Source organism: Esox lucius, chromosome 20, assembly GCF_011004845.1.
Source record: "Esox lucius isolate fEsoLuc1 chromosome 20, fEsoLuc1.pri, whole genome shotgun sequence".
NCBI classification, from domain to species: Eukaryota; Metazoa; Chordata; class Actinopteri; order Esociformes; family Esocidae; genus Esox; species Esox lucius.
Window position 1 is genome coordinate 10,790,758 of NC_047588.1, and position 17,063 is coordinate 10,807,820.

Below are 17,063 nucleotides of genomic sequence, written 5' to 3' on the forward strand. Positions count from 1 at the left end.
TAGAACCAATCAGAACTATCAACCAGCCCCACTTTCCTTTTTTATTTTGGTTGCTTATTCCTGCCTATCTTTTTCTTAAAAGATTCACTCCTCTATCCAGTGGGTCCCCCTGGTGGCCTGTGTTTATTATAGTTTATTTTAATCACCATTAGCTTTTGGTGAAGCAGCAGCTACTCTCCCTAGGCCAAATAAAACATAAATAACGTACACTGATAATATCATAGGCCTCCAACACCTATATGTTAACCTATATGTCTTATGTTTTCTGATACGACTCGTATTCCCGCAAGCCAGACATCAATCACTTTAATTTAGCGACCTTGACAGCGCTGATGGATGTACTCAAGAAAGGAGGGGATAGTATGCTCTAAATGTTCTTTCAGCTGCTTAGTAATTTAATTATGCTGGGCTAAGTTACTTTTCAACAGAAATGCCTTCTTTCAATCTTTCATTTGTTATTTTATAAGCATCTTGAGTATATAGCATATTCTTCTATGTCCATGTTGTTAAGCCAAGTAGGCTTAAATTACTGTTTGAGCTACATCATATGAATTGTGGTACATGTATCTCTAAAGCTCTAATGCATATATTATATCTAACATTCATTTCTGGGGTTATCCCTAAATTTAAAGAAAAACTGCTAATGTGATCACACTGCATAAGGGCAGAGACCCTAGTGTATTTGACAATTATCGGTCTCTAAATTGTAATTCCTGGCTAAAACCTGGAGGCATTGGTAAAGAGTTGTTTCTTTTCATCAGAAAATTGAACAGATTTCAATTTGGTTTTAGATAATGGCACAGTACTATTACAGCAACTATACTGGTTGTAAATGATATTGTCTTGGGTGACAAATCCGGGTCTGTTGCTCTGTTTGTTGACCTGTTGAAGGTATTCAGTACAGTAGATCACACAATATTTTTGCCTCTGGTTTCAAAATTACCTTTGCGATAGAACCCAGGCTATACTCAGGCTTAACCAAATTAAATCAACATTTTATTTTCACCACAAAGGAGTTCCACAGGGTTTTATTTTGGTTCCTGTATTTTTCACGCATTTTCATGCTCATGACAATACTATACACAATGTAATAGCATTTTACACAAAAGCTGTATATGAACATAATTATTGTGATTCAGAGCTGCTGCCATGTATAACCTTCCTGACTCTCTTACCAAGAAAATTATTTTAAAGAACAGCAATTACCAAACACACTCTCAGGACTGGATAGTACTTCAAATACAGTAGGCCTATTCAGAACTGGGTAACATTTCTATTGAATAGGTCCCACACCCAACAAATGCCATTCAGAGTGATTTTCATTTAAATGTATTAGGGACCATAAGACCATTTAAATACCTTATAAATTATATTTTTCTTGTCAATTGTGGTTGTTCTTCTTAATGCATGTCTAATTTCCATTTTGTATATGCTTTTGTGGTTATAATACAGATCTCCCCTATGAAAGAGACTTGGGCTGTTTCTCTGAAGGTTAAACTGTAATATGAAAAGGGAAGTGCGCTGTCTGTGGGCAGAGAAATCACTGTGAATTTTGCCCTGTGAAATCTTGCCCTGCCACCGTCCGTTTCTGGGCTGCCACTGCCCTCTATTGGATACCTTAGTTACCTTTCTGACCACACAAATATCAGATATGAAACTGAGATTGCTATCATATTCTTTACCAAAGACACACTCAAGCCATTTACCATTTTCTATGTATACATTTAAAATAAAAGGTACTGTGTTCCATGAACACAATCACTGTGTAGTATATTTTGACTGTTCAAAGACCACTTCTGTTCAAAGATCACATAACTCAGTACACTGGTAAACATAAAAATATACAAAACAGGCCTACAACATGAAGAATTTGGTGAAATCATACAGGCTTAGCAGACACAATACACAAGGTACCAGTACAGGCCAAAAGTTTGCACACCTTCTCATTCAATGCGTTTCCTTTATTTTCATGACTATTTACATTGTAGATTCTCACTGAAGGCATCAAAACTATGAATGAACACATGTCTTATATTCTAGTTTCTTCAAAGTAGCCACCCTTTGCTCTGATTACTGCTTTGCACACTCTTGGCATTCTCTTGATGAGCTTCAAGAGGTAGTCACCTGAAATGGTTTTCCAAAAGCCTTGAAGGAGTTCCTAGAGATGCTTAGCACTTGTTGGCCCTTTTGCCTTCACTCTGCGGTCCAGCTCACCCCAAACCATCTTCATTGGGTTCAGGTCCGGTGACTGTGGAGACCAGGTCATCTGGCGCAACACTCCATCACTCTCCTTCTTGGTCAAATAGCCCTTACACAGCCTGGAGGTGTGTTTGGGGTCATTGTCCTGTTGAAAAATGGTCCAACTAAACGCAAACTGGATGGGATGGCATGTCGCTGCAGGATGCTGTAGTAGCCATGCTGGTTCAGTATGCCTTCAATTTAGAATAAATCCCCAACAGTGTCACCAGCAAAGCACCCCCACACCATCACACCTCCTCCTCCATGCTTCACGGAGGGAACCAGGCATGTAGAATCCATCCGTTCACCTTTTCTGCGTCGCACAAAGACACGGCGGTTGGAACCAAAGATCTCAAATTTGGACTCATCAGACCAAAGCACAGATTTCCATTCCTTGTGTTTCTTGGCCCAAACAAATCTCTTCTGCTTATTGCCTCTCCTTAGCAGTGGTTTCCTAGCAGCTACTTGACCATGAAGGCCTGATTCGCCCAGTCTCCTCTTAACAGTTGTTCTAGAGATGTGTCTGCTGCTAAAACTCTGTGTGGCATTCAGCTGGTCTCTAATCTGAGCTGCTGTTAACCTGCGATTTCTGAGGCTGGTGACTCGGATGAACTTATCCTCAGCAGCAGAGGTGACTCTTGGTCTTCCTTTCCTGGGGCGGTCCTCATGTGAGCCAGTTTCGTTGTAGCGCTTGATGGTTTTTGCGACTGCACTTGGGGACACATTCAAAGGTTTCGCAATTTTCCGGACTGACTGACCTTCATTTGTTAAAGTAATGATGGCCACTCATTTCTCTTTACTTAGCTGATTGGTTCTTGCCATAATATGAATTCTAACAGTTGTCCAATTGGGCTGTCGGCTGTGTATCAACCTGACTTCTGCACAACACAACTGATGGTCCCAACCCCATTAATAAGGGATAAATAAAAAGCACACCTGTGAAGTGAAAATTTCAGGTGACTATCTCATGAAGCTCATTGAGAGAACACCAAGGGTTTGCAGCACTATCATAAAAGCAAAGGGTGGCTACTTTGAGGAATCTAAAATATAAGACATGTTTTCAGTTCACACTTTTTTTGTTAAGTACATAATTCCAAATGTGTTCACTCTTGGTTTTGATGCCTTCAGTGAGAATCTACAATGTAAATAGTCATGAAAATAAAGAAAACGCATTGAATGAGGTTGAACTTTGAACTTTTGGCATGTACTGTATATTAAAATAAACAGGCAATTGTACAATGCAACAACAGTTAGTTATTCTGTTTTGAGCATCAAGACACAATCTCCATCAGCCTGAAAGCTCATACACTTTCAGACATCTTAAACCTAAAGAGCTCCACATAGCAGGCTAGACACATGTTAGTAATCTCAATTCAATGACACGCAAAAGGTTCATTACAATCACAGAGGTAACGGTGTCACAACACATGGCTAGAGAGGAGAACAGGTCAAGGAGGACTTCTAGGGCACTATGCCTACGAAAACATTACATTTGCAATCTCAAGTAGGCTACATTCTTTTGAATAAAAGCCCTATACCCCCGGACACACTATCCTTAAGATGGCAAGAGGGAACTGTTTTATACCCTCAATGAATTACCCAAACATCAAAGCTTTAATGCAAAATGTCACACCATCGGTTAACACATACAAGTGGGGAGAACAAGTATTTGATACACTCAATGTGACATATAAAAACAGCCAATTCTTGAATATTTTGACATATATTTACATACGTGTTGATCAAAACAAATAAATACTTATATCACAATATATATGCTCAAATAAGCCATATACAGTGGGGAGAACAAGTATTTGATACACTGTCGATTTTGCATGTTTTCCCACTTACAAAGCATGTCTGTATAAGTCTGTATTTTTTATCATAGGTACTCTTCAACTGTGAGTGACAGAATCTAAAATAAAAATACTGAAAATCACATTGTATGATTTTTAAGTATATAATTAGCATTTTATTGCATGACATAAGTATTTGATACATCAGAAAAGCAGAACTTAATATTTGGTACAGAAACCTTTGTTTGCAATTACAGAGATCATACGTGTCCTGTAGTTCTTGACCAGGTTTGCACACACTGCAGCAGGGATTTTGGCTCTCAGACCACATGACCTTCTCCCATCAAACCACATGACCTTCTCCCATTCCTCCTCTGGATCATCCAGATGGTTATTGGCAAACTTCAAACAGGCCTGGACATGCGCTGCATTGAGCAGGGGGACCTTGCGTGCCCTGCAGGATTTTAGTCCATGATGGCGTAGTGTTATTAATGGTTTTCTTTGAGACTGTGGTCCTAGCTCTCTTCAGGTCATTGACCAGGTCCTGCCGTGTAGTTTTGGGCTGATCCCTCACCTTCCTCCATGGAACTTCTTCCATTTTCTAATAATTGCGCCAACTGTTGTTGCCTTCTCATCATGCTGCTTGCCTATTGTCCTGTAGCCCATCCTAGCCTTGTGCAGGTCTACAATTTTATCCTTGATGTCCTTACACAGCTCTCTGGTCTTGGCCATTGTGGAGAGGTTGGAGTCTGTTTGATTGAGTGTGTGGACAGGTTTCTTTTATACAGGTAACAAGTTCAAACAGGTGTACCTAATACAGGTAATGAGTGGAGAACAGGAGAGCTTCTTAAAGAAAAACTAATAGGTCTGTGAGAGCTGGAATTCTTACTGGTTGGTGGGTGATCAAATACTTACAGTCATGTGAAAAAATGAGGACACCCCATTAAATACTCAGTTATTCATTAAGAAATGTTCACATATCGATGTCTAATCTTGTTTTATTCATCTCTGGAAAAAAGTGATCCAATTGCAGGTAAACAGCAAAGAATAACATTGTTTTACTCATTAAACAAAAGACATCAACATAAATGCACATTCTAACTGAGGAAAAAGTTAGGACACCCTACCCCCTAATACCTAGCGTTACCCCCTAATACCTAGCGTTACCCCCTAATACCTAGCGTTACCCCCTAATACCTAGCGCTACCCCTAATACCTAGTGTTACCCCCTAATACCTAGTGTTACCCCCTAATACCTAGTGTTACCCCCTTTGGCTGAAATAACTTCAGTGAGACACTTCTTGTAACCCTCCACCAGTCTCTGACATCGGTCTGAGGAAAGTTTGCCCCACTCAATGCAGAATGCTTCAACCGGTGTGATGTTTGAGGGGTTTCTTGCATGTACAGCCTGTTTCAAGTCACCCCAAAGCATCTTAATGGGATTAAGATCTGGGCTTTGACTGGGCCATTGCAGGACTCCCATTTCTTAGTTTTCAGCCAGTCCTTAGTGGATTTACTGGTATGTTTAGCAAAGCATCCCCAAACCATGACACTTCCACCTCCATGCTTCACAGTTGGTATGAGGTTCTTTTCCTGGAACGCTGTATTTGGTGTGTGCCAAAAATTTCCTCTGTTCTGTCCAAAGAACATTATTCCAGAAGTCCTGTTCTTTGTCTCTGTTCTCTCTGGCAAACTTCAGTCTGGCCTTAGTGTTTCTCTTGGAGAGTAAAGGGTTCCTTCTTGCACACCTCCCGTGAAGATTAAACTTTTGCAGTCTCTTTCTGATTGTAGAGGCATGCACTTTCACATCAACGGTCGCCAGAGCCTGCTGTAGGTCCCGTGATGACATTTTAGAGGTTTTGGAGACTTCTTTTAGCATCTTGCGGTCTGCTCTCGTGGTGAACTTGCTTGGACAGCCAGACCTGGGCATGTTGGCAGTTGTTTTGAATGTCCTCCACTTGTACGCTATTTTCCAGACATTGGAATGGCTCTTTTGAGATCTTTTTAAATCCCTTACCAGACTCATAAGCTGCAACAATCTTCTTTCTGAAGGCCTCAGACAGGTCTTTCGATCTCACCATGGTTTTCACTCTCACGTCAACAGTCAGAAGCACACCAAACTGAATGTCTGAGGTTTAAATAGGGCAAGCCTCCTTCCAAATGCTGAGTAACAATGTTCTAATCATGTGCACCTGATGTGATACACCTGTGTGTGATTTCAGCCATTTTAAGTGGGACAAAATGTGGGGGTGTCCTAATTTATTCCTCACCAGAAATTGCATGTTTCTTTCATTACATTTTAGAAGTTTTAAAAAGTATTCCTTCAGTTTTACTTGTTTAGTTATATTATTTCAATCTCTCAGTATTGTTAAAATTGATATTAAATATCCATATGTCTAAATATGTTAAAAAAACACGTTTTCATAGGGTGTCCTAATTTTTTCACATGACTGTATGTCATGCAATAAAATGCAAGTTAATTATTTACAAATCGTACATTGTGATTTTCTGGATTTTTTTAGATTCGGTCTCTCACTGTTTAAGTGTACCTAGGATAAAAATTACAGACCTCTACATGTTTTGTAAGTAGGAAAACCTGCAAAATCAGCAGTGTATCAAATACTTGTTCTCCCCACTGTAAGTTACATATATATATACTGTCATGTATTACATTTCCGCATGGGCAATAGCAAATAGCAGCAGAGTACTGCAATGAAAATACGTTTACGGTGACAGTTGACAGCATGTTTTCCTATAAAACCACTACTAAAAGACATAGCACCTTTGGAATGTATTCACACCCCTTCACTGTCTTCTGATTATGTTATGTTATAGACTTCATTCCTAATTTATTTTATGTATTTATTTTTGCCATCATTCTACACACAATATACCATATTGACAAAAACATGTGAAATTTGTGCCAATTATTGAAATAATTAAGAAATATCAAAGAAAAATCCAGAAAATCTAATTGTATGATTTTTAAATTAATTTGCATTTTATTGCATGACATAAGTATATGATCAACTACCAACCAGTAAGAATTCCAGCTCTCACAGACCTATTAGTTTTTCTTTAAGAAGCCCTCCTGTTCTCCACTCATTACCTGTAATAACTGCACCTGTTTGAACTCGTTACCTGTATAAAAGACACCTGTCCACACACTCAATCAAACAGATTCCAACCTCTCCACAATGGCCAGAAAGCTGTGTAAGGACATCAAGGATAAAATCGACCAGGTCCTGCCGTGTAGGGGCATCGCTCACCTCGTGGGGCATCAATGATCATGAGGAAGGTGAGGGATCAGCCCAGAACTACACGGCAGGACCTGGTCAATGACCTGAAGAGAGCTGGGACCACAGTCTCAAAGAAAACCACTAGTAACACACTACGCCGTCTTGGATTTAAATCCTGCAGCGCACGCAAAGTCCCCCCTGCTCAAGCCAGCGCATGTCCAAGCCCGTCTGAAGTTTGCCAATGACCATCTGGATGATCCAGAGGAGGAATGGGAGATGATCATGTGGTCTGATGAGACAGAAATAGAGCTTTTTGGTCTAAACTCCACCCGCCGTGTTTGGAGGAAGAAGAAGGATGAGTACAACCCCAAGAACACCATCCCAACCATGAAGCATGGAGGTGGAAACATCATTCTTTGGGGATGCTTTTCTAAAAGAGGACAGGACGACTGCACCGTATTGAGGGGAGGATGGATGGGGCCATGTATTGCAAGATCTTGGCCAAAAACCTCCTTCCCTCAGTAAGAGCATTGAAGATGGGTTGTGGCTGGATCTTCCAGCATGACAACGACCCGAAACACACAGCCAGGGCAACTAAGGAGTGGCTCCGTAAGAAGCATCTCAAGGTCCTGGAGTAGCCTAGCCAGTCACCAGACCTGAACCCAAAAGAAAATCTTTGGAGGGAGCTGAAAGTCCATATTGCCCAGCGACAGCCCCGAAACTTGAAGGATCTGGAGAAGGTCTGTATGGAGGTGTGGGCCAAAATCCCTGCTGCAGTGTGTGCAAACCTGGTCAAGAACTACAGGAAACGTATGATCTCTGTAATTGCAGACAAAGGTTTCTGTACCAAATATTGAGTTCTGCTTTTCTGATGTATCAAATACTTATGTCATGCAATAAAATGCAACTTAATTATTTAAAAATCATACAATGTTATTTTCTGGATTTTTGTTTTAGATTCCGTCACTCACAGTTGAAGAGTGATAAAAATGACAGACTTTTACATGCTTTGTAAGTAGGAAAACATGCAAAATCGGCAGTGTATCAAATACTTGTTCTCCCCACTGTATATGGCTTATTTGAGCATATAAATTGTGATATAAGTATTTATTTGGTTTGATCGACACGTATGCAAATATATGTCAAGATATTCAAGAATTGGCTGTTTTTATGTCACATTGAAATATGCAATTAACATGATCATGTATTTAAAAATACACTCACCTAAAGGATTATTAGGAACACCATACTAATACTGTGTTTGACCCCCTTTTGCCTTCAGAACTGCCTTAATTCTATGTGGCATTGATTCAACAAGGTGCTGAAAGCATTCTTTAGAAATGTTGGCCCATATTGATAGGATAGCATCTTGCAGTTGATGGAGATTTGTGGGATGCACATCCAGGGCACGAAGCTCCCGTTCCACCACATCCCAAAGATGCTCTATTGGGTTGAGATCTGGTGACTGTGGGGGCCATTTCAGTACAGTGAACTCATTGTCATGTTCAAGAAACCAATTTGAAATGATTCAAGCTTTGTGACATGGTGCATTATCCTGCTGGAAGTAGCCATCAGAGGATGGGTACATGGTGGTCATAAAGGGATGGACATGGTCAGAAACAATGCTCAGGTAGGCCGTGGCATTTAAACCATGCCCAAATGGCACTAAGGGGCCTAAAGTGTGCCAAGAAAACATCCCCCACACCATTACACCACCACCACCAGCCTGCACAGTGGTAACAAGGCATGATGGATCCATGTCCTCATTCTGTTTACGCCAAATTCTGACTCTACCATCTGAATGTCTCAACAGAAATCGAGACTCATCAGACCAGGCAACATTCTTCCAGTCTTCAACTGTCCAATTTTGGTGAGCTCATGCAAATTGTAGCCTCTTTTTCCTATTTGTAGTGGAGATGAGTGGTACCCGGTGGGGTCTTGTGCTGTTGTATCCCATCAGCCTCAAGGTTGTGCGTGTTGTGGCTTCACAAATGCTTTGCTGCATACCTCGGTTGTAACAAGTGGTTATTTCAGTCAAAGTTGCTCTTCTATCAGCTTGAATCAGTCGGCCCATTCTCCTCTGACCTCTAACATCAACAAGGCATTTTTGCCCACAGGACTGCCCTTTTCACACCATTCTTTGTAAACCGTGTCACTGTGTTTTTCCTCACAGCACCTGTAATCAAACAGACCGATATGTTTATTGTATGTTCCTGAAGTTCCTGTTGAAAGCGTCCAGAAATGTAGAAAGACAGAAAACTTCTTTGCTAAAAATCCTGTTCTCTTGGATTATTTTTTGTCTCAACATGCACTTGGCTGACACCCTCATGAAACTGTGCCACCTTTACACACAATGTCAAACGAGGGAGATTGTCACTCACTGACAGAATCTTACCACTGGGAAAAGGCGGATCAGGACAGGCCTGTTCAGGGCTGTTCAATAGAATATTTGCAATAATCATGGACAATCAATAAACCTAATGGCAAGATTCATATTAAGTAAGAAAACTCACCACTCTCTGTCAAGCTGGGCCATTTGACGGTTCCTTTAAAAACATTTCAAATGCCTCCACTGCCTCCAATTGTTCCAGGGGAAACTGGATATTGTCCGGCATCTCAACATCTGGCCCCGGGGTGCTGTTCAGCCTGCTGCTGAGGTAGTTCACCTTTGCCACAAGCTGGTCTTGTTGCTGTTTACTGGTCTCCAGCAGGCTAAGGATGTGGACCTCAGCCGCTGTTGACACACATGGCATATGCCACGCTCAAAATTGCTTAAATCACCTTTCTTTCCCATTCTGACATTCAGTTTGGAGTTCAGGAGATTGTCTTGACCAGGACCACACCCCTAAATGCATTGAAGCAACTGCCAAGTGATTGGTTGATTAGATAATTGCATTAATGAGTCTTTTAATGTATATAGCTATATATGGGTATATTAGATTTCCGTATGGGTGTATTTGTAAAACATTAAAAGAAGTCTCAATAAAGACACTCTCCCAAAGAATCCAGAGTCATAATGTTAAGATCGGCTTCACTAGGTAATTTTTTCAGCAGGAATCTGTCATAACAGACAGCATTTTTTCAATGGAATGTGGTTAAAGCATTTTACAGATGTTAAGTTAGGATTTAAACGAAAAGTTCTCCCCAGTAAAAGGGTCAATTTGAAATCCCGACACACTAGTTAAGAACCAGTATCATACAATTCATTGTCATTGAGGTATTTTTTATTGTTAATATGAATGTAATGTAAAAAATGAAACACCCCAGTCAAAGTCAGTTTCCATTTCATGGCCATAGAACAATACTTTGCAATAGCACATCACAGAACAAAGAGAAAGAGGAGATTATAAGAGAGCCAGCCATCATCACGCCAGACATTTATCCCCACTTATTGGGGAGCTCCCAGCATCTCTCTAATTAGTAGGGTTTAGGATAAATGTAGGTGAGTTAAATGTGAATCTAGACCTAACAAACGGAGTAATCCTAGACTGACACAGGGAGACTGTGGCCCCTTCCAAAGTAACCCTTGGTAAGCACAATTTGGTAAGATGTATAGTACCTAATAACTCTAAATAATTACAGGTAGTGTCTGTATTGTTTTTATTGGGGAATACAACAAAATTGAATAAATTGTGTTATGAAAGTATAGAACAATATTTTCAATACTCATATTTTTTAAATCTACAAATAACCCACTTTACATTAGAATAACATTTAACAATGAAGTATCCTTTTCTTAAAGGGGCCTTTTAGTTTTCAAAATCAGCTGCAGTCACAACAGGATGTCTGCATATTCTTCCATCTTAGCACTGACATTAGGATTGATGTAAGAAAAATCAAGACAGAACCCGAATGCTACATGGCAAACACTCAGTTTGGCTGGCACAGTAAAACATATCCAATAGTACCCCCATATAGGACAGTCTACTTGCATTATTGAGTGAAGATACCAGGTGACCAGAGCTGGCAGTGAAGTCTGACCTGGGCATTATTGGTAGCAGTTGCCATCTGTCTCATAGGCAATCTGCTTTTGGAAACATACAGTGCCCTCCACAATTATTGGCACCCCTAGTAAAGATTAGCGAAAAGGGGTATTTAAAAAAATCTCCTTTTGGTGATTTAGCTTAATGTCACATTGAAAAAAAAAAAGAGAAACATCCTACCTTTAATTTAAGTACATTTATTCGGGAGAAGAAAATTACCAAGAAATAATTATTTCTAACAAAATGATGTGTGCCACAATTATTGGCATTTAGTCCATTTAGATTTTACTTTTTTAAGTGATCAGAGTTTTTAGGAACTTTCAAGCTGTAATCCATGACTTCCTGTTTCACTGGGGCATAAATATGAGGTGACAGAAGCCATATTCCCTTATTCATACATCAACATGAGAAAGACAAGAGAACACAGACTTCAAATGAGGGAAAAGTGTGTTGAGGTCAGGGAATGGTTATAAAAAATCGCTACTCACCTGAAAATGCCCATATCAACCATTAGGGCAATACTGAAAATGTTTAAAACAACTCATACTCTACAAACTAGCCTGGAAGAGGGCCAAAGTATAATTTGCCCCCACCCACAGTGAGGAGGATGGTAAGAGAGGCAGAAAATCCCCAAAGATCATTGTTGGAGATTTACAAAGTCACATCTTGGGGTCACCAAGTCTCCAAAACTACGATTAATTATTTGGAAGGCATGCCTGAAAAAAGCTGTTCCAGTCATTACGCCGCAAACGACCGTAAGCGACTGGAGTATGCTAAATGCTACTGGACCTTTGACTGGAAGCGAGTGCTATGGTTTGATTAAACAAAAACATAGCTTTTTGGCAAAAAACACTCAAGGTGCGCTACACCGAAGAAAAATAATAATATCCCCACTGTTAAATATGGTGGAGTTTCTGTGATGATATGGGGTTGTTTTTCCTCCCTTGGGCCCTGGGAATCTTGTTAGGGTACATGGCATCATGAACTTCATGAAATACAAGGACATTTTAAATCTGAATCTGGCAGCCTCTGCTAGGCAACTAAAATTGGGTCATCATTGGATGTTCCAGCAGGATAAAGATCCTAAACATATGTCCAAATCAACACAAAAATGATTAACTGAACACAAACTCAAGCTTCTGCCATGACCATCTCAGTCCCCTGACCTAAACCCCATTGAAAACTTGTGGGTTAAGCTGAAGAGGAGATTGCATAAGAGAGGACCAAGGACCCTGGATGATCTGGAGATTCTGTGAAGAGGAATGGTCTCTGCATTGTATTCTCCAACCTTATTAGATGTTACAGATGACTCAGTGCTGTTTTATAGGCAAAGGGAGATTGTACAAAGTATTAAATACAGGGGTGCCAATAATTGTGGCACACAGTTTTGTTATAATTATTTCTTGATGGCTGATTTTCCCCCCAAAATAAATTTACTTTAATTAGAAGTTGGATGTTTCGCATTTTTTTCAGTGTGCCATTTAGCTAATTCACCAAAAGGCAAATTTTTTATAACCTTTTACTCATCTTTAAGGGTTGCCAATAATGGTGGACAGCACTGTAGATGCGCGCACAAAAGTTTTTTGGGTAAGTATCCTAAGTAATTAGTTTGCTCCATTACACTATTAGTCTAGAGATTTTTCTTTTTACTCATACCATTGAGTAAAATGTTGTTACTACTACTGGGTTGTTCAACATAAGTTGCCTGGATATAACCTTTCTATATTACTAAAATTCCAATTAAACCAAAATATGTATTTTTGTATCATTTTATTCAAGAACATTTAGAACATTTAAATTTCATAGGAGTCACAAAAGCTTTCTTCCACTGTTTTTACAGAACATAATTTAATGAAATAAACAAGAGTTTGTATCAGATTTAACAAATGATTACGTTCACATTAATTGTATCTGGGTTGATTCTGTGTGTTGACCTAATACAAGCGAATTATTTTTTAGTGATTACTTTCAAACTGTGTTTTCTGTCTCAAGATCTTAATGTTGGTACAGTATTTTAAAAACATTTGGTAAGTAATTCATTACTTGTACAGTAAAAAACTAAATGGAGATAGTGGCAAAACCCCTATTCCTCTTAAACATTTTAGAAACACACTTTAGCTGCCTTACGATAATGTTTGGGTTTTAAAAACATTTTAAAACAAAATGTAGGAAAAATATTTTTAACATTCATCAGTTAAAAACAAAATGGGATTAGAACGGTATTTTTCTATTTAGTTAACAGGATATGGACGGTATTCATTTAAACATGGCATAAAATTGATATGAAAGTGAGACAAAAATAATTAAAAAAACAACCTTGGAACAGCTTCATTACCTCAAATGCAAGCCCACAATGAACTATAAATGATATCTTTTAATATAAAACTTGGTAAAAAATACTTATTTTTAAACTGTACAGTCACCAAGTACACATAATAATCAAAACTTCAACCGATCTTCATTTGGCATCTCCAGTGGCCTCCACCTTTGCCTAGTGGAAGAAGAAATAAAATTAAGTATAGCAGAAGATACTTGGCACCTGTTATTTTCAAAATACTCTAAACAGTTTTATTCTAAAAGATCACCAAGACTGCTATTTTGTGTACAAATCGATTCAATCATATGCACCAACTGATGCCAGGATGGAACTAAGTTGACTAGATTGAGAGTGTTGAGGTTCTATGTAATTAGTGTACGAACTGTCAGCATTACCTGACATGTAGCAGGAGTGTGTGTTTTGTAGTAATGGTGTATGAAAGGTGTAGAGGGGCAAACCCCCAATGTGTGCATGCTGTCTAAGAAAACTAACCTCAGCCTTGGCGTCACCATTCTCAGCTGCCTTCTTTCCTTTGGCTGCCTTCTAGAAAAACAACATGTTAGCCAAAGCTGACTACAGGTAGGTGTACACCTTCTCACTTTCTTCAACATGGAATTTATCGTGTCACATTCATAAAAGTGCAACATATGAGATCATTTTTTCAATACTTTTTATCAAGTGTATGTATGAAATTAGAGAAAATAGTCAAAAATCTGATTTGACGCCAAAGGTCACTATTCAATACTGCTTAGGGTTAACAAATTATTTACTAAAACTCAGACAGTTGACATACTTTTGGTGCTGCCGCTTTTTTGGGTTTGGCAGCTGGCTTGGGGGCGGCAGGTCTCTAAAAAAACCAAACAAACATGTAATTAATGATCATGGCAAATAACTGTTTGCAAAACACAAAACAAATGAATCTTGAATGTCTTGTTTCAATGGCAGTACATACAGAAGACAATCTTGCGGAACGTCTTGCAGGCTGAAACAGACAAACATGTTACAAATCCACATGTGATGACTGAAGCCTAACTATAAGAAACTCAGTTACTACAACAACCATCTCCCTTTATACAACAAGAAACCTTATATAATAAAGTATTATTGCTGTTTATAATAACATTTGAAGCATTATCTAGTTGAGATGGCTTATTAAGGGTTTAGGAATTTCCCATAAAACCTTACATTTCTAGTCTGAACATTATAACAACGAACATACAAGCTAACATTTTAGAAAATAATGAAACAATAAACAAAATGAGAAAAATGTCTACCTCATCGCCTTTGGCAGCACTCTGAAAACAGATGAACACATTTAAGAAATGTGCTGAAAATGGCATTCTTAAACATACTGTCAACATTTAATAATAAATAAATATATTGACAAATGTAATCAATCATCCAGTAGTGTGGGTGGAAAAACAGCACAGTATTTTCACTTTGCAGAAATTAATGTAACTGGAGGGAATGTCATACCCATTGTTGCCCTACTGATTCCAAAAGAAGCAATATCTAGCCACATACATCTCAGCAGGGCGTCAATCGTGAGCTCCTGTTTAATGAGGTATATTTTGTACATCGAACTAAACCAGTCAACTAACCATTATTCTTTTTATTTCCAGAGATACGTTTCCGCTGTTTTAAACTAACGTTCCATCTTATAAAGCACGGAATTCCCGCGCATATTCAAATTCAAATCTGTGCTGTCACAATGAGTCAGTACGCGCGCTTGGCACTTCCTTTGTTTTGCATCAATTCGCGCCCGATAGCCTTCAACAAGATTAAGTTAGCTAATCCTAGATTTACACGATCAGTATAGCTAGCAACATTATTTCAATGGACTCGGAACGAACATTGATATAATCTACTACGGTGATATGGTTTGAATAACTTTTAGTGGTTCAATTATGAACCGAAATGAAAAAGAAAACCACAAGTACTCAGCTAGCTAGATATGCTGTTTTGCTATTACCTAGACTAGAGATGATAGCTAGGTAGCCATGGAAAGATGGCAGCCTAACGTTGGAAGGAGTAAGGGCCGGGTAATAAAAAAAATACTTCGCTAGATAACCAACTTTGATTGGCAAACTAGATTTGCTGTAGCAAATATTACTTGACCACATTGAATTATTTGGCATAGAATTACAATTAGTAGTCGCCAATAAAGTAGACAATCCATGTTTTCATTTACATGTCAGTATTGGGTCATGCGCAAACTGTATTGAAAAACGACCAAGTTAGCATCTTTTCCCACCAATTTGTGGCTCATCCGAATTTCGTCCTGCCTAAATCAAACAATGAAACTGAAAAGCTCCTAAATACCACATTCCGCTACACAATTAAGTTGTTTCCTTAACTGTTGCAATATGAAGGAAATAAAATGCATGTATCTAGTACATGCCTGTGTACAGTAATGCACATCACATTTCATCTGCGAGCAGCAACACAACTTAAGTCGCTGAGTGAGTTGATGTATATACCAACTAAAATTAGTTGTTAGATTAATGCAAAGGACGAAAAAACGTAAGAAAAATATACAGATAAGTGTACTGTTTTCTTATGTAGTTTTTTTTTAATAGGAATTCGTTAATTTTACGACTGCATTAAGATGACCCGTGTTACCGCCATTTCTAAACGACGACATTCACTGACGAAAAGACCTAATGCAAATCCAATGTAAAAACGGCAAGATGGAGGCGAAAAATACATATAATATATACATATATATATATATATTAACTAGAAAATTACACATTCCTTACCTTTCTTTTAGGCATGTTGATGTTCGGCAATACAATTTAAAATGTTTCACTTCTGTGAGTTAACTTGGATTCTCACTCCGAACTCGAAGCTAGCCACGTTAGCAATACAACAATGGTGAATGTAAAATAATGACAGAACGTTATATTAAGTTTTTGTATGGAAATATAAGCTAAAAACCGGTTTGAACCAGTTTTTATATTTTGAAGTCAGACATTGGATAAAAACAAAATCACGTGGTTGTGGGCGTTTCCATTTTTTTAAAGAGGTAGTGTAAAAACAATACCCTTCCACTGTACAAGGTTGCGTTGTTTCTCCCAAGGCTCGGCAGGGAGCACTGCAGCCTCCTTGGTGCATCCATAGTAACCTCAAGGATATTTTTTATTTTACTTTAGTACCAATCGCAAATCGACCTCTAAGCCCTACATCATACGCTCTTGCGGAGATGTCAGACGCTTTTATTAATACAGTGATGGTGAATATAACCTGGTCTCAGGGAAAGGGGTGCTATTAACAGACTGATTAAACTAGTAAATACACAGGTTGGAGGGCTTAAGGGTCGATTTGGGATTGGACCAATGGAATGCAGAATGAAGAAACACTGAACACAATGAACATAAATCCATTTTGTAAGATAAAATATATACCGGCATCCTAATTATATTTTCTTTTCCAGAAATGTATCCTTTGACCAATTACATTAGCAGATAGTCTTGACAGAGATTGAAAA

At 38.7% G+C, this 17,063-nt stretch overlaps 1 long non-coding RNA gene across 1 annotated transcript; it reads right to left on the minus strand.

Moving 5' to 3' along the window:
* Positions 1 to 13,085: 13,085 nt before the first annotated feature.
* LOC105028367 lies at positions 13,086 to 16,496 on the minus strand. Its single transcript, XR_829381.5, has 6 exons — positions 16,336 to 16,496; positions 14,848 to 14,868; positions 14,526 to 14,555; positions 14,367 to 14,420; positions 14,066 to 14,116; positions 13,086 to 13,747 (listed from the first exon to the last, which is right to left on the minus strand). It is a non-coding gene; the product is annotated as an uncharacterized LOC105028367 (long non-coding RNA).
* Between the last annotated feature and the right edge of the window lie 567 nt (positions 16,497 to 17,063).